The sequence below is a fragment of the Podarcis erhardii genome, assembly GCF_964252035.2.
Source record: "Podarcis erhardii genome assembly, chromosome: 5".
NCBI lineage: Eukaryota > Metazoa > Chordata > Lepidosauria > Squamata > Lacertidae > Podarcis > Podarcis erhardii.
The window spans coordinates 67515920-67541925 of record NC_138509.1 but is presented as its reverse complement, the minus strand read 5'-3'; the positions used below and the strand labels follow the sequence as shown (position 1 = coordinate 67541925).

The following is a 26006-nucleotide window of genomic DNA, read 5'->3' as shown; positions in this document are numbered from 1 at the left end:
CTTAAAGACCAACTAAGTCAGTTCTTGGTATGAGCTTTCGTGTGCATGCACACTTCTTCAGATACACTGAAACAGAAGTTTCCAGACCCTTCTATATAGTGAGAATATATAGGTTTATGCAGTTTATGCAGTCCAGCATTCTTGTCCCTTCTATATAGGTTTATGCAGTCCAGCATTCTTGTCCCTGAAAGCCCTCAAGCAGAACCTTAATTCGCCTCTTCTGCTGTTGTTTTCCAGAGGCGAAATAGTGAGAATATATAGGTTTATGCAGTCCAGCATTCTTGTCCCTTCTATATAGGTTTATGCAGTCCAGCATTCTTGTCCCTGAAAGCCCTCAAGCAGAACCTTAATTCGCCTCTTCTGCTGTTGTTTTCCAGAGGCTGGTAATTTCAAGGGCATGATGTCTGTGATTTTGGAAGCAATATGCAACCCTCGTGACTAGTAGCCATTGATGGCCTTATCCTCCATGAATTTGTCCAGTCCCCCTTTAAAGCTTTCTGGCTAGGTGGCTATTTCATCATCTACTGGTAGCAAATGTACCGGTACCATGTTTTGTCTTACAATAAGATTTGTTAACCTTCTGTCTTGTAGGTTACTCAGAGGGTCATTTGGCATCTAGTGCTGCTTAGCACTGTCATTAATTACTTAGGTTTACAAAATTGGAGAAGCAGTTGCAAATGCTTCAGAGCAGGGGTTCCTAAACCATGGTTTGTCCATTAAAAACATACAGCATCTAATGCAGGACGTTGCAATGACTACGGCATTTTATTAAATTTCTTGATAGTGAATGGGGGTGGTGGAACCAAGCACACCCAGACTTCTGAACCCAATCTATCAGCCCTTAAATTCATCCAAGCCAAATCAAGGTGCTTTATGAAATGCTGAAATAATAATAATAATAATAATAATAATAATAATAATAATAATAATAGTTTATTTCCCCAGCCACTCTGGGCAGCTCCCAACAGAATATTCAAAACACAATAAAACATCAAACATTAAAAACTTCCCTAAACAGGGCTGCCTTCAGATGTCTTCTAAAAGTCAAATACAGTGGTACCTCAGGTTAAGGACTTAATTCGTTCCGGAGGTCCGTTCTTAACCTGAAACTGTTCTTAACCTGAAGCACCACTTTAGCTAATGGGGCCTCCCACTGCCGCCACACCGCGGGAGCCCGATTTCTGTTCTCATCCTGAAGCAAAGTTCTTAACCTGAAGCACTATTTCTGGGTTAGCGGAGTCTGTAACCTGAAGCGTATGTAACCTGAGGTACCACTGTAGTTTATTTACTTGACATCTGATAGGAGGGCGTTCCACACGGTGGGTGCCACCAGGCCCAGACAGAGGGGGTGCCATATGGGCCACTTGGCCCAAGCCTCCGATTCCAAAGCGGGCCTCGGTCAGCATATTTATCTATATTTTCCATTTCGTCTTTATATGCAGATACGGTTCAAGCCTTGAAATAAAATTATTTGTCAGCATAACCTTTGTGAAAATTATTTATATATTTACTTATTTATAAGACTTCAGTTATCCCCAGGGTAAAAAAAAGGGGGGCACATTATCTACCTGGCCCGGGCCTCTGCCTGGCTCTGCAAGGCCCTGGGTGCCACTACCGAAAAGGCCCTCTGCCTGGTTCTCTGTAACCTCACTTCTCGCAGTGAGGGAACCACCAGAAGGCCCTCGGAGCTGGACCTCAGTGTCCGGGCAGAACAATGTGGGTGGAGACACTCCTTTAGGTATACTGGACCGAGGCCAGTGTTGGTCCAGGTATACTGGACCGAGGCCTTGGAAGTGTTAATTTACTGATTTTTTTAAAAAAAGAATAAAAAATACTGTTTTTATTTATTTTCATGGTACAGAAGATAAATTTTGAGAAAACAATTGTTACAACAGTAAACAAGTACTTGTCATGATAAAATTACTTATACCAAGAATCAAAGTTCAGCCCATCACCGGTTTTCCAACATCTGGCTATCTCCATATGCGCAGCAGTCAATAGAAAGGCTAAAAGGTCATCTTTAGGATGATCATGAGCAGATGGGATCCTAAACTCAAGTAATGCTAGTGCAGGGGACATTTCAATCATTTTGTTGTGTATCAAGCTTATTTCTTTGAAGACAGCATTCAGAAGGGTTTGATGATGTGACAACACCACCACATATGGAAATATGTACCTTTGACTGTGCATCCCCTCCCAACAATTGGGATTGACTTCCTTACATATTCGGGATGCCCAATGTACAATTTAGTACACAGGTCGGTTGTTGCCCAGGAAAGAAGGAAATTGAATCATGCTGCCTTTTTGAAGGCTACCAGAAATAAATAGCAGTAAACACAGACTGTTGTGCCTCCTACATATACAGATACTATGACTCTGAGCAGATGTGATGAGTGGGAGGGTGTGTCATTGCATAATGCTCTCTGCATGTCAGAACAGCAAAATACTCTATTTAAAAACACAGCAGGAACTTGGCATCTAATTGAACACTCCCACAGAAAATACTAGTAATGGGAGGCAACAAATTCCAGTGGAAACCTGTGCGTAGTCTTACACAGAAAATAAAAGTGATGTATTTTTTCAAAGCAGCTAGTATAACAATAGCAACCATGTACAGTATACTTAAAATAGCAATTACTGTTAGGCATTCATGACAATATTGAAGGGTGTGCTTGTGTACATTAATGTTCAGAATCATCACAAGTGCTGGGATGAATGCACTGTGTTGTAAAAGCAACAAGGGGAATTCATATCCAGCCTATACAATAAATCATGGGGAGGAAACGTGAAAGTGATGGGTTAGGAAGTGAGGGATTGGTTCAGCTTCCTGAATATCGCTTCTCCAACATTTGAAAGCACTCCCATTGGAATGAGTCACCTGTTAGGCAGTTTGTTTTGTTAGCAGAGCTAATGTAAAAGTTGAAAGGAGGGAGATGGAGAAATCGAGACATCCAAGTTCTCTCTGATACATTGCCAAAGAGAGTAGGTAAGAGTGCTCCATATTTTAATGAGATCAATCAGTAACTGGAAGGGAGAGCGGCATAGCAGCTTTAAAAATAGATGCAGGAAAGTGGGAGAAAAGCAATAACATTATTGACTGGCATTTTTTAAAGGCAATAATAGCTTCCCTCCTTGTTTAAGCTGCTGCAGCTGTTGCGGTGCTACTTAGTTCAATGCAAAAAGTACCCTTTTTTATAGCTGAACATCAATATATTGGACATTGCCTGTATACCTAGTAAGAGTGGCTGGACTAGACCAGAGCATTATTGGAAACCTTGGGAGTTCTGACAGCAAGGGACCCAGTGCTGATCACATGAACAAGCAAGGTATTTAATACAGTGGTATCTCGGGTTACATACGCTTCAGGTTACATATGCTTCAGGTTACAGACTCCGCTAACCCAGAAATATTACCTCAGGTTAAGAACTTTGCTTCAGGATGAGAACAGAAATCTTGTGGTGGCGGCACAATGGCAGCAGGAGTCCCCATTAGCTAAAGTGGTGCTTCAGGTTAAGAACAGTTTCAGGTTAAGAACGGACCTCCGGAACGAATCAAGTACTTAACCTGAGGTACCACTGTACTTCTAAGACAGGGGATGAGATCCAGAAAGGCATCCCAGTAACAGCACTTAATCTAATGAGGAAACTACTGAACAGAACTAAATGCTCCCTAGTGATATTAAATAATTATTAAATCAATGGGATGCAATTATTATTGATTCTGCTTCCCTTCCTACTTAACCTTAGTTCATTAATACTTCAGAGCAGCAGTATATCAAGGCAGTAGCAGAAGGAGAGAAATAAGTGACCATGTGCAAGAAATAAGCTTGTATCGTATTTCTGTACGCTGTGCTAGGGATTATTTTATTTTACAAATCTAGCCCTTGCTCTTCAGCCAGTTACCAGGGCAGTTAAGATAATATATCTAAGAAGAGTGGTTCATGCAGGTAAGCAAACTAATGCTGTGCAAGGTTTAAAAAAACCTACACTCCACAGCTGGTGGTTGTAGATTGGAGTAATCTAATATGCCCTATCTTCTCTTTGCAATCACCTCCCTCTGAATTAATACAGGTGCTAATATGGATGGAGCTTATGTAGCCACACTATAAGAGACTTGAGCAAGTTCATTTGAAGTTCATTTGAGTTTTTAAAATTATTTTTGGTGATGTTGGAAGCCATGGTGGCAAAATGGCACTAGGCATGTATAGAGAACAGCTTTAGGGCAGTGCCATCATGGGCAAGCTTGTAAAACTGCTTCATCCCCCCCCCCCCCATTTATGTTTATGTGCGGCATGGTGATTTTAAGCGGTATTGAATTTATAGAACTGAAGATTTATTCATTTAAAAATGAAATAAATGGATTGCAGGGTTTTTGTGCACTTCTAAGCAGCCCATTATAGTCAAAAGCACACAGGTCTTCCTTACAGCCTGTTTGCATCATTGGTCTCACTTGTGTTACCTGAACAAAGAGTTGAACAAAGTTGAACAAAGAGATGAAGCTTTTCATCTCTGCTTATTTGATTATTGGTTTTAAATCAATATGTTTTTATGCAGGTATTAAAACTGTATATTGCAATGTTGTTCCCCAACATACTTTGCAGTAAACTTTGCAGTTAACTGTGTTGGCAAAGAACCAATACTGCTAAGAGCTGCTAATCTCTATGGACATCATCTGCTCTCGGTAATCAGAGACTGAAATTCGTTTGTCCAACACCTGCATTTACAGTCTGGTGCGGATGTCAGTTGAGCCGTTCTTTTTTGGTGTCCTTCTGCCTCAGTTGTGCAGCTGGAAGAAACAAAGGGAAGTTTATCACAGAGAATAGAAAGCAGGAAAAGGCTGCAGTGAAAGAACAGCTGCCTCAAACACCTCAATAGTCTATTCCTCTCGCTGCTCTAGCAACAACAAAGTGCTCACTGTACTGCTGTATGATAATTTTAGCTCTCCATCTTGTGGAAGAATGGCTTGTGGTCAGCTCTGGCATCATGAGACAGCAGCTCATAGGATCAGATGCCAGGTTCCCTGATCATAGGACTGAGTAGCAAGGCTGCATTCTCTCCTGGCTAACCATTGGAGGTAGAGACTGTGTGTCACTGGTTGATTGGCCCACTATACCTCCTCCTCCTATTCGCGCTCTCTCTCTCTCTCTCACACACACACACACACACATATATCCATTCAAAGCACATCTTTATGTAAACATGCATATATACCTAACACCCAAAATATGCTTCAGAAAAGCAGTTTAGCCTTTAGCCTTTTTACTCTACAGAGGTCACCGACAGCAACAGAGCATTGATATAACTGGGGGGGGGGGCGCACCCTAATCTCTTAAGACATTTTATCCTCTGTATAGGGTTGCCTATGCTGTATTGTTTTTAATATTCAGTAGCATTGGACTTGTCTGCTCATCTGTGCATTAACCTTTTTTAACCCATCTGGCTATAATACAAAACTAAACTGCTTTGCTTCGAGTTTCTCAAAAGAAAACTGTGACCTGATACTTGTTTGGGTGAGGGCAAATTCATAAAGGCCCTCAGAGCTTAGATAATGAAAATGCATAAAGCCGGAGGAAAGAGAAACAATGTAAACTAACAACACCCTTAAGCACCAAAAGGATCAGCTGCAGAAATTTCAGAGCCGTAAGCAACCTTGGTTGGCGAAATCTTGGAAGACAGCTGAGCTGCTTGCAGGCTGACAATGAAAGGGCCCCCATCTTGATGTCTCATAGTGCTCTGTGAAAACAGAATATGTCAATTACAAGCATCTAACATGAACAGATCCTGCTCATCTCATTGTGAAAATCCAATATAATTTGGTGCTGGGATTGGGGTTCTGGGGCCAGGTGGGTTTCTGGTTGTTGAAATAGGGGGAATGCAAAGCATACAGGTATACTTGAGTGAGCTGATTTATGTTCTCTTGTACAAATTCCAGAAATATGGACCAGAATGCATTGCTATTAGGATCAGTGTGTCAAAGTGGGATGGAATGACAAGGGTTCTTAGGCTCAACTTTTGTCTATTTGCTAAACTATTGGACTGAAGGAATTGGGTGTGATCTCTGGGTGATTTTAAAAACAGATAGAGAACAGATTGAAAATTCATTCAATCAGAACATGATGGGAAAGGGGAAAACCTCCGTACCATTATTTGTAATTAGGTTAACAGGATTGTGGATTGGGCCGTCTGTGTATTTTTAGAAGGATTATCTTTGCTGTTAGTAGTCCAAGCAAGTTAGAGTGTGAGAATGAATATGTGTCTCCTCAGTCATCCAATAAACCTTCCAGACAAATTGTCATTCCTGGCATTTTTCAGATAAAAGAGCAGTACATACCTTACAAGGTGGGTTGGGTTGGGGGGGGGGAATTGTTTGGTTTGTGTTTGTATGCTTTAAGAAATGAGCTTCATTGGCTTTGAAGTAACATAAAATCTACCTAATTCCCACTTTCCAAAACAATCTGCAAACTGAAACACAGCAATTCACGCTTCTCCAAATTTTGCAATGCAGTTCTCCAGCCAAGTAAAGTGTCCAAAATGCAGGCGTTAGGTAAATTGTACATAAAAATGCAGATATTCACGAAAATAATGTACAAAAATGGTATATTCTATGCACTGTTACTCTGGTCAAATGAAACATGATGTTTGTCACGTAATTTGTCCTAGCACGCAAGATTCTAATGAAATAGCTGAGATGGATTTGCAGCAAGATTTGGGGTTAGTGTCCCAAAATCTGCACTGGTCCTGATTGAGCATCAAGGGAGATGTGCTCCCATCCAAGTGGATGCTGTGCTGAGTGGTCAGTCAGGTAAGTAGATGGCCATGCCCTGCCCCCCCCCCCGGGCCACCACAGATTGGCTCATTGGAAGGACGGGTTAGGTGGGAACCTGTGAGCCCCTGTGGTGGCTGGAGGAGATGGGGAAACAATCTAAAATGGCACTGCGCGTCCAGGGGAGAGAGGTGGCACCACATCAGGCCGCAACCACCACTCACCAGCAAGACGGTAAGCAGCCTTTCCCATGCCTGTAATTTGCAATGAGAAGAAAGTGTTAGCAAAGTCAATTAATGATGTAGTCCAGATGGGAATGTCTTGATAGCACTTTACTGAGAAAACTGCACAAACATAGTGAATAATTTGAGGAAAAAGGGTTTTGCCATTCTTAGTTCCGACTTTGTACATAGCAGGGAGACGTTCCGCCAAACATACACAGAAAAAAAATCCCTCAGAACTACACAGCTAGGCAGACAATGGGCTACCTCACTAGAGATCATTTCATTCTGCCTGGTTGCTGAGCAACCCCTCCGGCTGACTTTAACAGGAACAAAATTAACCTTAAGTAACAAACTGAATAGCCCCTGCCATTGCACTTTCACGACAAAGCACAATAAATGCATTTACAAATTATCATTTCTACGTGACAGCCACTATGAGTATACAACTGAGTTCACATGATTTGTGCAATAACCCATTTCCTCTTCTGGAGACACGGGGCACTTTCTGTGAATTAGGTTTCAAATATAACACTTGTTTCCCCGCATTAATAAACTTCCTTCAGGTGATTCCCTAACGGACTATTGTCCTCAGCACTTCCACTCTGTTCTCAGCACATTGTGCAAGAAATCACGTGGCATTCTGGGCAGGCTGAAAATACTGTGGATATTTTTATGGCAAAAGGGTAATGAGTAATACAAGGTAATGACTAATGCTTTTACTAAAAAGGAGAACTTCCACATGTTTCAGTTTCTGGGGTTTGGGTAATGCATTTCCCTCCACGTCTTTACATTAGAACTGGATCCTCTCTCGGCACCAGGCAGAAATCAAGAGGAGATGCTTCTGCCATGCAGCTTATTCATAAAGAAAGTGATGGTCTCCTTGATTCTAATACAAGAGACATTTTGTCTGTAGCTACCATTTGTTGAAAGACTAAGGGCTTGGGAGAACCCAAGTAACATCCAAGTTACTGATGAACAGGTTGTTGTTTTTTCCAAAAAAAAAAATTGGTTTTCACAATATTATAAACAAACAAACACACAAGATAAAACAAACATAAATAATAGCCTTATTGAAAATTACACTTATCAACTTTGTTAAGTGACTTCCTCGCTTCCCCTTGGTTGAATTTCATTGCATGTCCTTTTAACGGTTTTCCAAATCCCAATTCTTATGAAATTTAACTTAAACATTAACACCCTTAAATCTTCACATTATGGAATTAAACATATTAGTTCATCACTTAACATAAATAAAATCCTAAGCCAATTAAATATCTGCAAGCTGTTTTCAGTTAATTTAACTTAACATATTTAACTAAATAATCATTAAATTTGATCCACTCTTCCTGATACTCCTTCTGGTCGCGGACTCTTCCAGTTAGGTCGGCTAGCTCCAAAAAATCCATCATCTTCATCTGCCATTCTTCTATTGTTGGTAATTCTTGGGTTTTCCACTTTTTAGCTAACAAAATACAAGCAGCAGTTCTTTTCCCAGAAGTCTTTCACCTTGGGACAGGTCCACCACATATGATAAAAGGTTCCTTCCTTTTCTGGAAGAAGTGCTAGATTATATTTGAATGAGTGGACATGAGATTGTAAACAAGTTGATAATTTGTTTGGAAAAAAATTTTAACGATGTAAATGGGAGCGGGAGACGTGAGGGAGTCCAAAGAAGTGATGAAATTGTTGTGATAGAAGTAAGATCGTTTATTTTTTGTGCATTTATATTTAAAAACTTTAATAAATATTTATATAAAAAAAAGGTTCCTTCCTTTTCTTTACATTTCCAACATAGATTGTCACAGTTATGATATATATTTGCTAATTTTACAGGAGTCAAATACCATCTGTACATCATTTTCATTATATTTTCCTTTAACAGAGGACATACCGGTGAACAGTTTAAAAGCCAAATACACTTCATTCAACAGTCTCTTCAATGCTTCAGAAATGACATGGTGATGTTGGTGCACTTTCGAAGCATGAAAGCCAACCTGTCTCTCCTCCATTCCCCTACATTACGTTAACTGCATCTTGGAACCAAATATGACCTTCTAATCCACCCTGACATACAGACTTCTTCAGTGGAGGTGGCTGTCCTGTATGGGGCAGCCATAGTCAACATGTTCAAACTTGGTACACTTAAGTGGTCTGAAGAACATGCCCTTTGTGTGCAAAGGAGTTTGCATCTATATCCATTATTATGCTTCTCGTCAAAGATTTTTGGTGTGCAGCTGATAGAATGAAAGCAGATTAACAGCAGCCTACAGCCCCTCATATGAACATAAGAACATCCTGCCGATGCAGATCAGTTTCCTGCTCTAGCCATGTTTCTATGGGAAGGCTGTGAGCAGGACCCGGGTGCAAGAGCACTCCCTATACCTGCAATTGCTACCAACTGATACTCAGAGACATAGGTAAAGGTAAAGGGACCCCTGACCATTAGGTCCAGTCATGGCCGACTCTGGGTTTGCAGTGCTCATCTCGCTTTATTGGCCGAGGGAGCCAGCGTACAGCTTCCAGGTATGTGGCCAGCATGACTAAGCCGCTTCTGGCAAATCAGAGCAGCACACAGAAATGCCATTTACCTTCCCGCTGGAGCGGTACCTATTTATCTACTTCCACTTTGAGGCGCTTTCGAACTGCTAGGTTGGCAGGAGCAGGGACTGAGCAACGGGAGCTCACCCCATCACGGGGATTTGAACTGCCAACCTTCTGATCAAGTCCTAGGCTCTGTGGTTTAACCCACAGCGCCACCCGTGTCACGACTCAGAGACATACTGCCTCGAATAATGAGGTAGAACATAGCCATCGTGCAGAGTAGCCACTGATAGTCATATCCGCCATTGGTTTGTCTAACCCTCTTTTAAAGCCAGCCAACCTAGTGGTCATTGCTACACATTCCATAGTTTAACTATGTACTGTGTGAAGCCAAAGTGGTTTTTTTGGCTGCCTAAATCTTCCAACTTTCAGCTTCAGTGGAGTGTTCCAGTTCTAGTATTATAAGAGAGAAGGGGAAAAAAATCTTTCTCCACACCATGCAGAATGTTATACACCTCTGTCATTCCATATTCTCCATTTTCTAAACGAAAAAGCCCCAAATGTTGTAACCTTTCCTTATAAGGGAGATCCTTGGATCCCTTGGTTCGGGCATCTCCCCTTTTGGTTGTCCTTTCTCAACGTTTTCTTGCTCTACAATGTCCTTTTTGAGGGGATGCAACCACAACTGTACACAATATTCCAAGTGTACAAATCCACAGATTTGTGATGGCCTCATATGCCTCCAGACCATTCCTGGAACCAAATGCAGACATTATATGCAACTTGGTCACTGTAGGTGTAGAAAGTTTCATGAACTTTGGAGTTACCATGTCTATTGCAATGGGATGATATGCCATCTTAATCTATTGGCAACTGTATTGAAAAATGAACTCTACTATTAAAAAAAAGTGAGGTGTAAATGTATGCACCCCACCCCCCTGGAGCAGGAATCCTCCTTTGAGGGTACACCTTGGCTTCTGCCTCTCTTCTGCTTTTTTCCTCTAAGCAGGAAGGAACCCACCCAAAGGAAAAACAAAATAAAAGAAAAAAAATTCCTTCCAGTAGCACCTTAAAGACCAACTAAGTTAGTTCTAGGTATGAGCTTTCGTGTGCATGCACACTTCTTCAAATAGCCAAAGGAAATTTATTCTTCAGATAGCCAAAGGAAATTTATTTTTCTCAGTGGTGACCTGCAGTCTTTGGGCCAAGCTACACATGCCCCTGAACACATATCTAGCAATTGCTGCTGCCCTAAATTAAAATGAAATATAAATAATTGCAGACTCCATTCCTTCCTCCAAATTTTCATTGGTGGTGCGTAGGAAAGGGTTGTCTCCAACCACCCTTCCCTGTGCCTTTTTAAAAGCACAGTTGGTGATTGCTGAAGATATCATCACCTTTGGCCTTCAGTGTTCCATTCTTCAAGTTTTCCCTGGAGGAAAGGCAAAGACCAAAGCATGTGTAAGACGAGGGAGCGTCCACCAAGGCATAGTGTAAGCAAATTTTGCTTCCTTCCTTCTTTCTGACCAAAACAGATGAATGAGAGGAGGAGCTGTGCTCTTGCTGACACAGCCAGCCTCCCTCTGGCTTCCTGCCCACTTGCAGGAGCAGGCTGGGAAGCCACAGAGAATAGATCTTTCTAATGCAAGTTTTAGAGAATTGCCTGTTAGTGAGCTCTAGCTTCCCCTTCTCACAAATGAAATTTCCAGAGTTCCCATGCAAGAACTGTTGCTGTCAAGTTGGTTTAGCAGCACCATCCAGCGCATGCTTACTCAGAAGTAAGTTGAATGGTAATAAGATGCAAAAGTAGAGTGGGAACAGGGCATTGGTTTGTTTTTGTTTTATTATGTATTTTGTGTTCTCATTTTGAATTTTTCTGTTGGGATTCGCCCTGGGATCTTCAGAGGAAGGGCAATAAACAAATGTAATACCTGCAGCAGGAAAGTGCTTTTCTAAGAGCTCACTGAAGAATCACAGTGAAAAAATATCTGACCCCATTAAGAATCAACTAGGGAGCACATGCCAAGTCTGGTTAAAGATGGACAAATCTGTCAAATTTCAACTTCTTATTCAAATCTTCAGTTCAACACATTTCCACACCACATTGCAATTGTAAAATAAAAGTCCTCATAAAATTCCAGCAGAATTTACTGTGCATTTTACCTGTAATTTTGCCAGTTAAAAAACCCCCAAAACTTACTTGCAGTACCAGGAATTGAACAGTCTGAGAAATCTCTTCACCCCATGAGCCATTTCCATCATGAAACCTAGAAGGCACTCAACAACACAGTGACACAGCAAGTCATGTCTTCAACCATGATTGTATATAATAGCACCTTGCTACTATGATTAAGCCACCTGACAGAGGTATTGAGCAAAGCGAGTTGAGCACTTCAGGTTTTCTACTACAGTTTCCAATCAGAACATGAAAAGGATTCCTTGAGGCAAGCGTACAAACTACACCTGAGTTCTATTTTAAGGAACGTAAACTTTCAGTGGTTTTGTTAGTACAATTCTACATGGAATGGAACTGGAAAGGAACATCACTGGGAGAGGATTTCTTGCCTCCCCACCCCAGAACCAAGGACAGCTTCCTGACCATGTTGGTTTTCATAAAAGGCTTTGGTTAGGACTAGAGGCAGAGTGCACTTCTTATTCTCTGCACCTTCATTTTCATAGTGAAGAGAACCAAGTCAACATGGTCTTATCTAGGTAAAGGTAAAGGGCCCCTTACCATTAGGTCCAGTCATGACCGACTCTGGGGTTGCGGTGCTCATCTCACTTTATTGGCCGAGGGAGCCGGCGTACAGCTTCCAGGTCATGTGGCGAGTATGACTAAGCCGCTTCTGGTGAACCAGAGCAGTGCACGGAAACGCCGTTTACCTTCTCGCCAGAGCGGTACCTATTTATCTACTTGTACTTTGAGGTGCTTTTGAACTGCTAGGTTGGCAGGAACAGGGACCGAGCAACGGGAGCTCACCCCATCACGGGGATTTGAACTGTCAACCTTCTGATCAGCAAGTCCTAGGCTCTGTGGTTTAACCCAGAGCGCCACCTGTGTCCCATGGTCTTATCTAATATACTGTTATTTGGAGTCCCTTCCCCAGAGATGTATATCACACAGAGCAGTTTCTTCTGTGTTTATGGTGTCTTTGTTGCGTATTAGTTATCAATGGAAAGAACTGAGGAATTTATTTTGGTCTTGAAAAGCTGAATAAGAGACAGAGCACTTGGCATAGTGAGTGGACCAGCCCTGAATTCAACACACAAAAGTTGGAATAATGCAAGGAACAAGTTAAACCTGAGATCCAAATTCCATTCATCAGCCTATATTTAGCAGAGGGAAAGCAAGCCTTTAAAATAGTGTTTGAGTTGCAGCACCCATTTTTCCAGCTTAATTTATGTCAGGTCACCATGTGACATAAGATGAATGGGCTTAGAATCCAGCCTAAGTCCCCCACTCTCTGGTCCCATCACCACAATGCACCCTAGAGCACTCCCTTTTCAGAGTTTATGCCAGTTTAAGATTCACCAGGATTGGTCTCAGCAAGGACCAGGAAGATACATTGGCGTATCTCTGGCTGAGCCAACCATGAGACAGTTAAGCCACTGTAGAGCTCAGCTGGAGACCTGATGGATCCCTTTCATCTTGCTGTAGGATTGCTGGCTTAATCAGCTTTGCTAAATCAATTGTACTAACACCTGTTAGTACAGGAAACCATTGTCTTCATTCAGACTCAGATTAATAGTATCAAACTACTTGATGTGTTGCAATTCAGCAATTTAATGCTGGAGCCTCCAGTTGGATTATTATTTATAAATAATATTTTTATAAATACTATTTATAAATAGTAACACAAAGCTATGCTCACTTATGGAACAAAGTAATCATCTGTTTCTACTCAAGTCAATTTAAAAACACACATAAAGAAATAAAAAATTACTTCACTATAGCAGGAAATTGGCAGTCTTCCTTTATTTGGCTGCTGGTGATTTAAAAATAGACATTGATTGTTGTTGTTAAAGGTTTTGTGTTGCAACTGGCAATTGCCTTAGGATTGTTTTTGTTTTAAAAAATCCCAATTCATTTAAGGTTCAGGATTTACTGAAGAACTAATAGGCTTTTCTAAGGAAAAGTAGTTTTCACAATAAATCTTCCTTCGGATTGCCAGTGGCCAATTCACCAATGCTGCTATTTAAACAATGCTTCCTTTTAAAATTTATATCCTGACCTTTCGGTGCTTGTGCACATCATGGTGGCTGGCAACACTTTAAACCATCCATAAAGATGCAATACAATTCCAGATCAGCTACAATACAGCAATGACAGACTCAAGCACAGTAAATTAAAACAAAACCACTGGATTAAAAAAAAATATTATCCCATAAAAGGAGCAAAACCCACCCCAATAATAGGAAGGTTTTCGTCCTACGGCACTGCCCTATAATATTCCACAAAACCTTTGTTCTAAATAACATTACATGTTCTTAATCATTTTAAAACAATGTTTATTATTATTTGATAGCTATTCCAACTTTCCTCCAAGGAGCTCAGAGTGGCATACAAGGTTTCCTCCTTCCGCATTTTTTATCCTCACTAGAATCCATTGAGGTAGGTAAGCTTAAGAGGAAGTGATTGGCTGAAGTTTTGTTTCCATTGCATTGTCCTTACTACTTTGTGGTTTGCCACCCTGGGTTGCTTAGAGAGGGAGGGAGGAGGGAGGAAAGGAGGGGGTGGGTTGGATAGAAAATTAATAAATAAATAACAATAATGTAATAGTAGAAACAACAATTAATAAAATTGTGTCATACTGAGCCTCCTATTCTATAGTTCCAGATATGTGGTTATAGAAACCATTTCATTTATGTAGCACCCTATTTAATATCCCCCTTTCCAATGAAGTCCTCAAACTTCCTTATGATGACAACAGACACGTTCAAAATGACAGAAAACCCAGCCCAGCTGGAGTTTGATGTTGTCTCTGTCTGCCTCTCTTGCTCTCCTGCTCTTTCTCAAAGAGCAATTGGTAGAAGCTGCTACTGCTGTAGTATGGAAGGGGGCTGGGACAGAAGGAACTTGATGTCATGTTCATAGGCTTCCCTTCCTAGGGGTAGTTGGTGTTAAGATGATCCTGTAGAGAGGAAAGGGATAGTCCAACTGGAGTGTCCATTTGGTGCAGATGAGTCCCAAGATCAGTTGCACAACCAAGTTTTCTGGGAGTGGAAATGTCCTCCTACTAGTTCCTGAATATTGTTGTTTCTGAAGCTAGGTTTGTGCCCATTTATACAGACTTGTCTGTATTATCTAGTACAAGCATGCCCAACTCCCAAGAGACTGTGATCTACTCCCAGTATAAAAAAAACCTGGCATTGATCTACCCATTGTCATTGGAGGGAGGAGGATCTACGGGTAAATTGCGATCTACTGGTTGGACATCCCTGATCTAGTAAAAACATTCTGTGTAGGACAACTCTTAACATTCATCCTCAGTCTGCAGTATTTCTCCTTTTGAGGCAGTGTACATTCTCTTAAAACACAATGCAAAGTTCCCGTTAGGTCGCTGCTTGAAAATGGCATTAAATCTCTTTCTCAAAGTTCAGCGTGGCTCTGGGCCCAGCCTTTCCAGGAAAGTCTGAGAGGGGTACACCAACATGCTTCACATTTTCCATTACGTAGTAACGGGAAAGGAGAGAAACACAGAGAGGCAGAACCAACAAGAAAATGTATCAGGCTTTGAAAAAGTCTTACAAACAAAACTGATGTACGTATAGTAGTTGACCACTTAATTGGCATCATCTCAAAACTTGTTTTTACTTGTACTGTATGTAAATTTAATAAACTGCTAAAACAGATGATTCACTAAGAATTCCTTAACTGGGACAGCCCTAAATTAAAACTGAAATTACTTTGTTTGCCTTAATTAAGAGAGTAGCCCTATTATTATTATTATTATTAGAATTTATATACAGCCCTATACCTGGGGGTCTCAGGGTAGTTCACAGTCCTATCTTTGCCAATTGATGTTGGAGGGGTTAGAATGATGCAAAGATGCCTCTTCATGGGCCTCAACCAGCGCAGTGATGGAGGCCCCACCTGCCGCAGGTGGTGAGAAAGCAACCGTGCAGTAGCAAACAGAAAACACTAGCCAGTTGTAAGAGTAATGTCAGAGAAGAAAGAACTGCATCACTGCCACTATCCACCCACTTCCTCTACTTGGGGCTGGGATGTGGTGGTGCATCTCCTGCCCTATTCCTCCTTGTCCCCCACTTGGGATTCCTCCACAGGTAGTTCTTTGAATCATATGAAGAGTCTTTTTCTCTCCTTCAGAACTGGGTAACTACAGCAATCACTTAGACTATTAGATCATCACTATATCTACTTCTACTATATATTTTGAAAAGTTGTCCATCTGTTCTCTATGCAGTTGGATCCTTCTTGAGATAGCACCAAATTTGGCATGGTGGTTCCTGAGATTGAGGACCAGGTCTTTGATTTTCAGACACCACTTTGAATCCAGATGGTGGATTGAATCTTTCAAAATCACACTGATTTTGACATCACTTAAGATATCTCAACTGCCATGCCTCTGCTGGATGAATCCTGCTCAGGGAAGGACATGGTACAAACCCCAAAGCAAATGTTACAGAGAAGAAGGCTATGTCAGTGACCAGAGAGAAATACAGTATATAGGATATCCCAGGCCTTCACGAGTCACAGGATTGGAGGCAGAGGGTGAGCTGCCATTGAGTCTATGGAAGCACTGGCTTCTAAAGGTGCAGTTCCAGTCAGCTGTCAGAAGTCCAAAGTGCCTGCCTGAAGAACAAAGCTCCTTGGAAGTAAGGGGCTACTCTGTATGAATCTATTTCTCATAAGCAGCCCAAACTCCTTGGGCAATCCAGATGGCCTGAATCTGTGCTCTGGGAAAGACTCTGAAGGTTCATGAGAAAAGCATAGAAAAGGGCCACACATTTGACAAATTGAAAATGGTTTACTTACAAACTCTCAAAAGGTCAGAGTCATGTGCTTTTTCATACAGCATTAAAACAAAGTTGCACAGCTGTAAAGTGGTGAAAGTTTCTAACTTATTGGAGTAGGAAGAGGTTTCACACTGAGCTCCTCAGGTGGAGCGGTGGAGAAACACAGGCTTGATTACCTAGTCCCTCAGAAAGTGAGATAAGCCTGGCAGGACAGTTTACTCTGTGGTCTTAATGGTTTCATGCATTGATTAGACTTAAGCATATTGACTATATGAGAAAAAACAAAACAAATTCCTTCCAGTAGCACCTTAAAGACCAACTAAGTCAGTTCTTGGTATGAGCTTTCGTGTGCATGCACACTTCTTCAGATACGACTATATGAGGTTGGTTATCCTACAAAATCCTGGAATTTGGAAGAAGGCACAAGAATCTTTGTTAAAAGTTACTGATCCAATCTTAAGTACATGTAGTAGAGAGCAAGCCCCCAATGAACATTTACTTTTGAGTAAAACATGTATATGATTGTGCTGTATGTACTGTTTTGATAGCTGTGCTGATATCTGCCTCTGCTTCAGTTGAGATTAACCACCACCTCTTAGCTCTGTTCCCACAGCTTGAGGCTTATCAGTTCCTGATTAAACATGCATTAAAACGGGGGGGGGGGGGAGTGGTAGGGATGGAATTCACTCTTTATTTAGAAACCGTGTAACCCACATTTTAACTCAAAGTTCTCATGGGGGAGAACACTTTGTGATCTAATACAGCAATAAAACCATCAAATGGAGAACATACTAAAAGACAGTACAGTATTATTTAAAAAAACCATGAGCAGGAGTAAAGCAGCAGCCAATAACGCTACAGTTTTTTAAATAAATAAATCTATCCAATGAAGTACATCTTCAGAAACGTACAGATGGGCCACCCGTTCAAAAGAGGGTAGAATCTCAAGGTTGCCCAGCAAGCAGTAACCAAGAATACACTGCAAGCAATGACAGCCACCGGATTGGAAATTTTGCCGCTGAGTTTGAGTGCGGCATCGTGGCTGAAGACTGCAGTCCAGTGCAAACGTCCTTAGTCACAAGACCCAGTGACCACAGGCGGGACCCGTACTCCGAGCAGAAATGCGGGGAATCCGACTGCGCGGGCGTTAATTTAACCAAGACCTGGGTTGCCTCCCCAACCCAATTGGGTGCTCTTGCTCTCGGGTCCTGCTCGCGGGCTTCCGCCGGCATCTGATCGAGCACTCTGAGGACACTATGCTAGACTAGATGGGCCACCGGGCTGATCCAGCAGGCTCTTCTGATCTTGCCCACCGCACACGAACCTCTTCCCTTCTCCACTCTCTCTCCCCTCCATGGAACAACCCGAAAGCTAAGCGATCCCTCCTGTCCAGGACGCGTCCACCCCCGGCAAAGGGTCTCCGGAGTCGTCTCCCGGGCTAACCTGCGCCGCGCGCAACCGACTCCGCATTGCCAGGGAGGCACGTCTGTTTGCGGCGGCTCGTACCAAGCGAAGGGAGATTCCAACCACCTCCCTTTGGCCAAAGCCGGAGGAGGAAAGCGAAAGCACTCCTGCGGGGCCCTGGGCGTTTTTTAATTGGCCCTTCTGCCACGAGCTCCCAGGAGATTGGCGGAACGAATTGGGAGGGCGGAGGAGCAGGAGGAGAAGAGGGAGGGAAGCTGTTGCCTAGGTGATGCGCTCGCCCTCCCCCTTCCCGCGCGCCGGGGAGGGAGAGTGCGCGCGCCCGGCCGCCTTTCGCCAGACAGGCACACTCGCCGCAAGGGGGCTGGCGCCGGAGCGACCTGGGCCCCGGAAGGTACCGTACGAGCAGGAGTTGCCGGTGTCAGGGGCAGGCCAGGGAAAGCCGCCGCCGCGTTGGCTGCGAAGAACAGCGGCCAGAGGAGGAAGAAAGAGCCTGTGGCGGCTGAGGGAAAGCAGGAGCTGCTGTGGCTGCCGCCGCCGCCGCCGCCGCCGCCCTTGCTCGTCCAGGTGAGTGTGTGAAACGCGGGTTGCGCTTGGCTTCTGAGAGGGGAAACCACTGGCGTTACCTGGGCTGGTGAGGTAAGGAGAGAGAGAGGAAGGGTCTGAGGGGAACTTGCGGGCTGCCGGGCTTCCCTGCCCCGCCACCCGAGAAGGGCTGGGTGGGTGCTTGGAATCGCCGTGGCTGCTGACGCAGCGAGCAGCCGGGCTGTGGGAGCTCTTGGTGGGGAATGTGGCGCGGAAGCCGCTGGCAATCGGCTGTTTGAAGCAGCCCCTGATTGCGGCGGCGCCTGCGCGCGAGCGCGTGCCCCGCTCCGGTCGAATCCTTCCCCGCGCGGACTTTTACGACCCGGGCGTGTTTATTTAGCAGCTTCTGTGTGGGGCTTCTTCCTCCTTCGTGACTCTGCCGATCCGGGATTGTAGCCTGACATGGATTCTGGGGCCGCTGTCCCCAACCGAGACCTGTTTTCTTCTCTCTTAGCCGCCCCCCGCCCCTTTCCCTCCGGGAACAGCTCACTCTAGTGTGGGACATGGCTGTGTGTTGCCGCTGCCGCTGCTGCTGTTGTTGTTCCTGTTGGTGTTTCATCGTAGTAAAGGCGGCAAAGGTATTTCTCTTCGTTTTCTTCCCTTTCGGTTGCAACACCGACTTGCTCAACAGGCAGCGGAGTCCGCCGTCTGCTTCTGCCTTCCTTTTAGCGGTCATGTGAAATTTAGTCACTTCTCGCTCTTTTTATCGGCCGGGATGAGTGAAGGCTTCGGACAGAGGGGCTGGGGACGCCTCCGAAAGGGAACGATAAGCGCTCGAGCTGTGAATGTTTAAACTTAAGATGTTATCCCCCACTTGTATCTCTCCTTTTCTGCATGCAAGGCTAATCTTGCTTGACTTCATACTGCGAAGCACAGCTCCTCCCATTTTACAGCTTAGCGACTGAGAGTAAGAATTGATTTTTGAAAACAAGTTTCTGTTTTACATTTGGGGTTCTTGCATTTAAATACAGCTTTTGCTTTGTTGTGTATAAACTTCTAGAGTGCCTTGCTCTGGCAAAAAGCTATTTCCCCCCAGCCCCGTTTCAAGTTCTTTTTTCTATTTCTTTCTCTCTCATTCAGCAGCTCCTTGCTGTTGTTTTAAAACATGTTCAAATGTTGCATAAGAATTTCCAGAGCCTCACTAGTCTTGAGAATGGAGTTAAATGGGCATTCCTAGTGTTCCACTGTTAAAGATTTAACACTTTCTGGGAGCATTGCTTTGCTGAACTGTACAACATACTTAACTCCTGGACTCTCTTGTTGACTGATACTAGAGATCTTTCTTCACATTGGATCCGTATTTCTAAGCAAAGTTGATCTGTTTCAAGCACTTAAATGAGGAAGGGGAAGTTGCTTGGGTCAGTTGTGTTCTCTGTTTCCAAATCCTCCTAAGAGCTCATTATGAGACTTCTCTTAGCAAGATCACAACTTCATTTCTGACAGCTTTAATGCACAGTCACTGACTTTGGTATCATATAGGGCTGGAGCTCACCTGAGTGCCTGTAATGCATGCTGTGTTAATGTTAGTATTGTCTTTTGTTACTGCTTGTAGGCGCACATAGCTGCTTAAGAGTGCAATCCTAACTCACACCCCTTGCAGGAGGGGCTACATGGAGAGGCAGAGCCACAGCCCCGATGCTCATGGTGGTGCCAGCAGGAGGTGTGGGATACACTGGCGGAGGAAGAGGAGTGCGGGGGGGGGAGCACACTGCCCCCGGCAATGCGATCCCCAGGGTGCCATAGCGGCTGTCCCGCCCACACTGGGTGCCCTGCCCCTGCAGGCAGTGCGCCCTGCCCCCAGGATGCACGCCAGCCCCCCCACCTGCTCTCCGCCCCCAGTGCCGGAGCATGAAGCTCTGCCACTGGTGCGATGGCAGAATAATTGGGCCTGATTTGTAGCCAGTGTTGTTGCATGATGACTGTGAGACCAGCTTAGGATCCAGCACAGACTGTCTTGGGCCTCCCCTCTCCTTGAACACTCTGTCAACCTGTCTCCTGGATCCTTGCCCATCCTGGCTAATAAAAGCAAGCCGGGAAGGGCTGGGCGATGGGCTCTGCGGGGTGGTGAATGCTTCCCTCTGTGAGGGAACATTCCCAGACCCGCTGAAAGAGGTGGTCATTAAACCGCTTCTTAAAAAAACATCTTTAGACCCGGCCAGTATGGCCAACTATCGCCCAGTCTCAAATCTTCCATTCTTGGGCAAGGTGATTGAGCGTGTGGTTGCTGAACAACTCCAGGCACGCCTGGAGGATGCGGACCATTTGGATCCCTTCCAATTGGGATTCAGGCCTCATCATGGGACTGAAACTGCCTTGGTCACGCTGGTTGATGATCTCCGGCGAGCTAGGGACAAAGGTGAGAGTTGTTTCCTAGTTCTGCTGGATCTCTCAGCAGCCTTTGATTCAATCGACCGTAACATCCTTCTGGACCATCTAGAGGGGCTGGGAGCTGGGGGCACTGTTATACAGTGGTTTCGCTCCTTCCTCCTGGGCCGTGTTCAGAAAGTGGTGGTGGGGGATGAGTGTTCAGACCCCTGGGCCCTCACTTGTGGGGTGCCTCGGGGTTCCGTCCTCTCCCCCATGCTTTTTAACATCTATATGAAGCTGCTGGGAGAGATCATCAGGGGGTTTGGACTGGGTGTCCATCAATATGCAGATGATACCCAGCTCTACCTCTCTTTCAAATCAGAACCAGTGAAGGCGGTGAAGGTCCTGTGTGAGTGCCTGGAGGCGGTTGGAGGATGGATGGCGGCTAATCGATTGAGGTTGAATCCTGACAAGACAGAAGTACTGTTTTTGGGGGACAGGGGGCGGGCTGGTGTGGAGGACTCCCTGGTCCTGAATAGGGTAACTGTGCCCCTGAAGGACCAGGTGCGCAGCCTGGGAGTCATTTTGGACTCACAGCTGTCCATGGAGGTGCAGGTCAATTCTGTATCCAGGGCAGCTGTTTACCAACTCCACCTGGTTCCCAGGCTGAGACCCTACCTGCCCGCGGACTGTCTCGCCAGAGTGGTGCATGCTCTAGTTATCTCCCGCTTGGACTACTGCAATGCGCTCTACGTGGGGCTACCTTTGAAGGTGACTCGGAAACTACAACTAATCCAGAATGCGGCAGCTAGACTGGTGACTGGGAGCGGCCGCCGAGACCACATAACACCGGTCTTGAAAGACCTACATTGGCTCCCAGTACGTTTCCGAGCACAATTCAAAGTGCTGGTGTTGACCTTTAAAGCCCTAAACGGCCTCGGCCCAGTATACCTGAAGGAGCGTCTCCACCCCCATCGTTCTGCCCAGACGCTGAGGTCCAGCGCCGAGGGCCTTCTGGCGGTTCCCTCATTACGAGAAGCAAAGCTACAGGGAACCAGGCAGAGGGCCTTCTCGGTAGTGGCACCTGCCCTGTGGAATGCCCTCCCATCAGATGTCAAAGCAATAAATAACTACCTGACATTCAGAATACATCTTAAGGCAGCCCTGTTCAGGGAAGTTTTTAATCTGTGATATTTTAGTGTATTTCTGGTTTTTATGGAAGCCGCCCAGAGTGGCTGGGGAAACCCAGCCAGATAGGCGGGGTACAAATAATAAATTATTATTATTATTATTATTATTATTATTATTATTATTATTATTTCTGCTGGTGGGGAACTGAGCATTGTGCCTTCTGCATTTTCGGTGGGCATAAAGGGGAGGTTGGTGCTGACAAAGTGATGTTTGTGTCACTCTGTTGGGAGACTGGCTGAGCCAGGGGGAGAGAGATTTCTGCTTGCACTCAAGGGGTGTGTCAGTACAGTGGTACCTTGGTTCTCAAACTTAATCCGTTCCAAAAGTCTGTTCCAAAAGTCTGTTCAAAGTTAGAAACAGAACTGTTAGAACTGTTAGAACCCAATACTAAGAATTTGTCTAGAATGTATAACTTGCTGCTGAAATGGAATACACAAGAAGAAACGGTTAAATCAGCTATGATTAAATGGGCACAGGATATAGGTCATGACATCATGTTTGCTGACTGGGAACAGTTATGGACCACTGGTATTAAGTTTACGGCATGTAGTGCCTTAAAAGAGAACATAATGAAAATGATATATAGGTGGTACATGACCCCAGTCAAGCTTGCAAAGATTTACCATTTGCCCAATAACAATTGCTGGAAATGCAATGAGTCGGAAGGAACCTTCTACCACCTTTGGTGGACCTGCCCAAGGATTAAAGCCTACTGGGAAATGATCTATAATGAAATTAAGAAAGTCCTTAAGTGGACGTTTTTAAAGAAACCGGAAGCTTTTCTCTTGGGCATGGTGGGCCAATTGGTACCAAAGAAGGATAGGACATTCTTTATGTATGCAACTACAGCGGCAAGAATTCTTTTAGCAAAGTATTGGAAGACGCAAGAACTACCTACTCTGGAGGAATGGCAGACAAAGGTGACCGAATTTATGAGACTGGCAGAGATGACCGGCAGAATCCGTGACCAGAGGAAAGAGGCGGTGGAAGAGGACTGGAAAAAATTTAAAGTATATCTTAAAAACTGCTGCAAAATTGAGGACTGTTAAGATGTTAAGGGGTGAGAAACAGAGAATTACAGCTGTAAATAATAATTTTATGGAAACTTAAAGAGAACCAATAGAAAAATTGATTAAAGGGTTGCTAAAAAATCTTTTGGAATAAGGATGCAGTGAAAAGGAGGTATGGGGAAGTCATGTTTTATGTTTATTTGTTTTTTCTGTGTTGTGTTTGTTTTCTTTTTTCTTGTTTATTGTTGTAAAAACTAATAAAAAATATTTTTTTAAAAAAACCAAAAGTCTGTTCCAAAACCAAAGCATTCCAAAACCAAGGTGCACTTTCCCATAGAAAGTAATACAAAACGGATTAATCCATCCCAGACTTTTAAAAACAACCCCTAAAACAGCCATTTAACATGAATTTTCCTGTCTAACGAGGCCATTAATCCATAAAATGAAAGCAATAAACAATGTACTGCAGTCACACAATCAATCAGTAGCTGAACTGTGTTCCACACAGTCACAAAAACAAAACAAAAAGAGCCACTAAAATGTAAAATAAATAGCAAAAACAGACAGACCTCAGTGTAACACTCAAAACAGAAATGTGGCACTCAAAACGGAAGCATAACACTCAAAACGGAACACTTACTTCTGGGTTTGCAGTATTTGGGTTCCAAGTTGTTTGAGTACCAATGCATTTGAGAACCAAGGTACCACTGTATTCTGAAATGTTGGCCTGAAAGACGAAACATTAGCCAAGATAAATAAATAATCATAATAACTTATTTCTAAGCCCTTTGTTTTTGAAATATCTAAGTGTTGCACAAATCAACATAAAAACACAAAAGCATTACAGTAAAAGCTGAGGTTAAAATACCAAACAGAAATCCAGTGGTGGTGGTGGGAAATCCAATGATTTGGGGAAGCCTGCAGAAAAAGATATCTGCAATACATCTGAAACAATAGTGGATGTGATGCTTCATTTTTAACAGAGGGGGAGGGCATTTCAAAGTTAGAGTCAATAGCAGAAAATGCTGGTTTCCTGGTCATATTCTGTAGCATGTGATGCCACAAGAAATTGTATCAGCTGCTAGTCTTATAGGGACAGAGAACCTGCTTCTGAGCTATTCAGAGCTTTTTATATGTTAATAATCTGCTACCTTGAACATGGCCTGTTAACTAATCTACAGTCAGTGTGTTTCCTCAGTGTAGCATAATACTTGCATGTCCACCACTCAAAACCAGTCTGATGGGAAGCCTGTGTAGAGCACTTTCTGTAGTTTAAGCATGAGGTTGCCAACTTTGTTTTCTTTTTATAATATACTTCTTGCAGTGGCGTAGCGTGGGGGGTGCAGGGGGCCCCGGCCGCACCGGGCGCAACATCTGAGGGTTAGGGTTAGGGGACGCAAATCCACTGGTTAGGGGGCGCAAATTACTTGCCTTGCCCCGGGTGCTGACAACCCACGCTACGCCACTGCTTCTGTGTGATGTGTGGTTGAATGTACACATTGTAGCTCACTGCCTGTAATTCAGTAAGGAATACTAATTTTCCAGGGCAACTGCTGGAAGTAATAGGTTGTTTTGGGGGGTGGGGGTGGGTACTGCTCATGTTTCAGTTGATGAAGAAACACTTCCTATGAACTGATTAGGAGAAAAGAGTTTTCATTTCAGGGGTTAATGGAGACTAACTGGTATAAATTGTAGCAGCAAATGCCAACTGTAGTGGAGGGTTTCAGACTTGTGGTTTGGAAGGTCAGTTACCTGACTGCATAAACTGATCTTGGACTGCTTTGGGAGGAAGGTCAAGCTACAAATTTAATAAATACATAGATAAATCATAAAGAATAATCACAGTCCCATCAAGCTTTAGACCTGCACAGTCTCTCTCTGCTCATGTGGCAGCATTTGACAGCTATTACTTCCGATTTCTATTAAACTTGACATGTTCTTCAGTCAGCTAAACCTGATCATGGAATATAACGATCTATTGTCACTTTCAAAACAAATCAGCTTCAAACCATTATTTCTGATGCTGGCTTGTTTAAACCAGCTGTAGTTAGTGGCCATGTTCGCACAATCAAATTTTGGGAAGCGGTATGAAAGGGACTTTGCAGGCATTGTCCCTTTCGACCAAGCCCCATCTTTACCTTCCCCACATCCAGCATCATATATGATGGCTGGTGTAGGGCAGGTGGGTGTGGCTTGGACAAAATGACCTGGCAGGCCAAGTATGGCCTATGGTTCTCAACCTCTGCACTAAGCCATGGTTTAATGCTGCGTCTGAACACAGCCACACAGTTGCTTGGAAATCCCATCTCTCACAGGAGCCAGATCTTTGTAGGATGAAGTCTGGTAGTTGGGAAATTTCATGGCTTGGAAACATTAGGACACTTGTAAGCTGTAGGAAACATCCCATTTGAAGATTCCACAGGGTTAAGTTAGGTTGCTGCAGAAAAACCAACAGAGAGATTTTGAAATGACTTACAAATGGGCTTCCCTGGGCCAGAACTCATTTTCTAAGATGCATGAAGCATAGATTGGTTGAGACAGATACTCTGTTTTTATGAGTGTCAGCAATAATAAAATAAGCAGTTTTGGTGTGGGACGGAAACAGGGAAAGAGACAGAGAGCTGAAAGCTGGAAGCAACTTCAGGTGCAAGGTGTCTCTCTGGAAATCTGATAAGCACAGACCAAAGAAGGCAGCTGTTATTACGAAGTGATTGGCCCATTAATGCAAGAGGGAGGTGTGTCCTATTACTATGCAGAAGCAGTTGAATATGAAACACCTTATAGGAACAGATTATTATTATTACTATTTATTAAATTTGTATGCCGCCCTATACCTGTAGGTCTCAGGGCAGTTACAACATAAGATCAAATAAAAGTTGGCTTTAAGAATTACAGCTAAGCATTAATTATCACCATTTCTTTATCCTGTTTCTTTAATGGGGGAAGGCTAGAGATATTGATTTGGAACTCATACTTTAAAACCTGA

General features: G+C 43.6%; 1 protein-coding gene and 1 long non-coding RNA gene across 7 annotated transcripts in view; one reads left to right on the top strand and one right to left on the bottom strand.

Moving 5' to 3' along the window:
• Positions 1-26006, top strand: part of PIK3CB (phosphatidylinositol-4,5-bisphosphate 3-kinase catalytic subunit beta) — a 108791-nt gene that overhangs the window by 10497 nt on the left and 72288 nt on the right. For 3 of the 6 annotated variants that reach the window (XM_081861521.1, XM_081861519.1, XM_081861516.1), the window contains exon 1: positions 18247-18494. The exons of 2 other annotated variants lie outside the window; for them this stretch is intronic. The gene's annotated coding sequence lies outside the window, so the exon portion shown is untranslated. Of the gene's footprint in view, positions 1-18246; positions 18495-19070; positions 19091-26006 lie in introns of those variants that run through there. One more of the 6 variants, XM_081861520.1, reaches the window with a different exon arrangement.
• Positions 1862-11855, bottom strand: LOC309341834. Its single transcript, XR_014156577.1, has 3 exons — positions 11728-11855; positions 5649-5732; positions 1862-4785 (listed from the first exon to the last, which is right to left on the bottom strand). It is a non-coding gene; the product is annotated as an uncharacterized lncRNA (long non-coding RNA).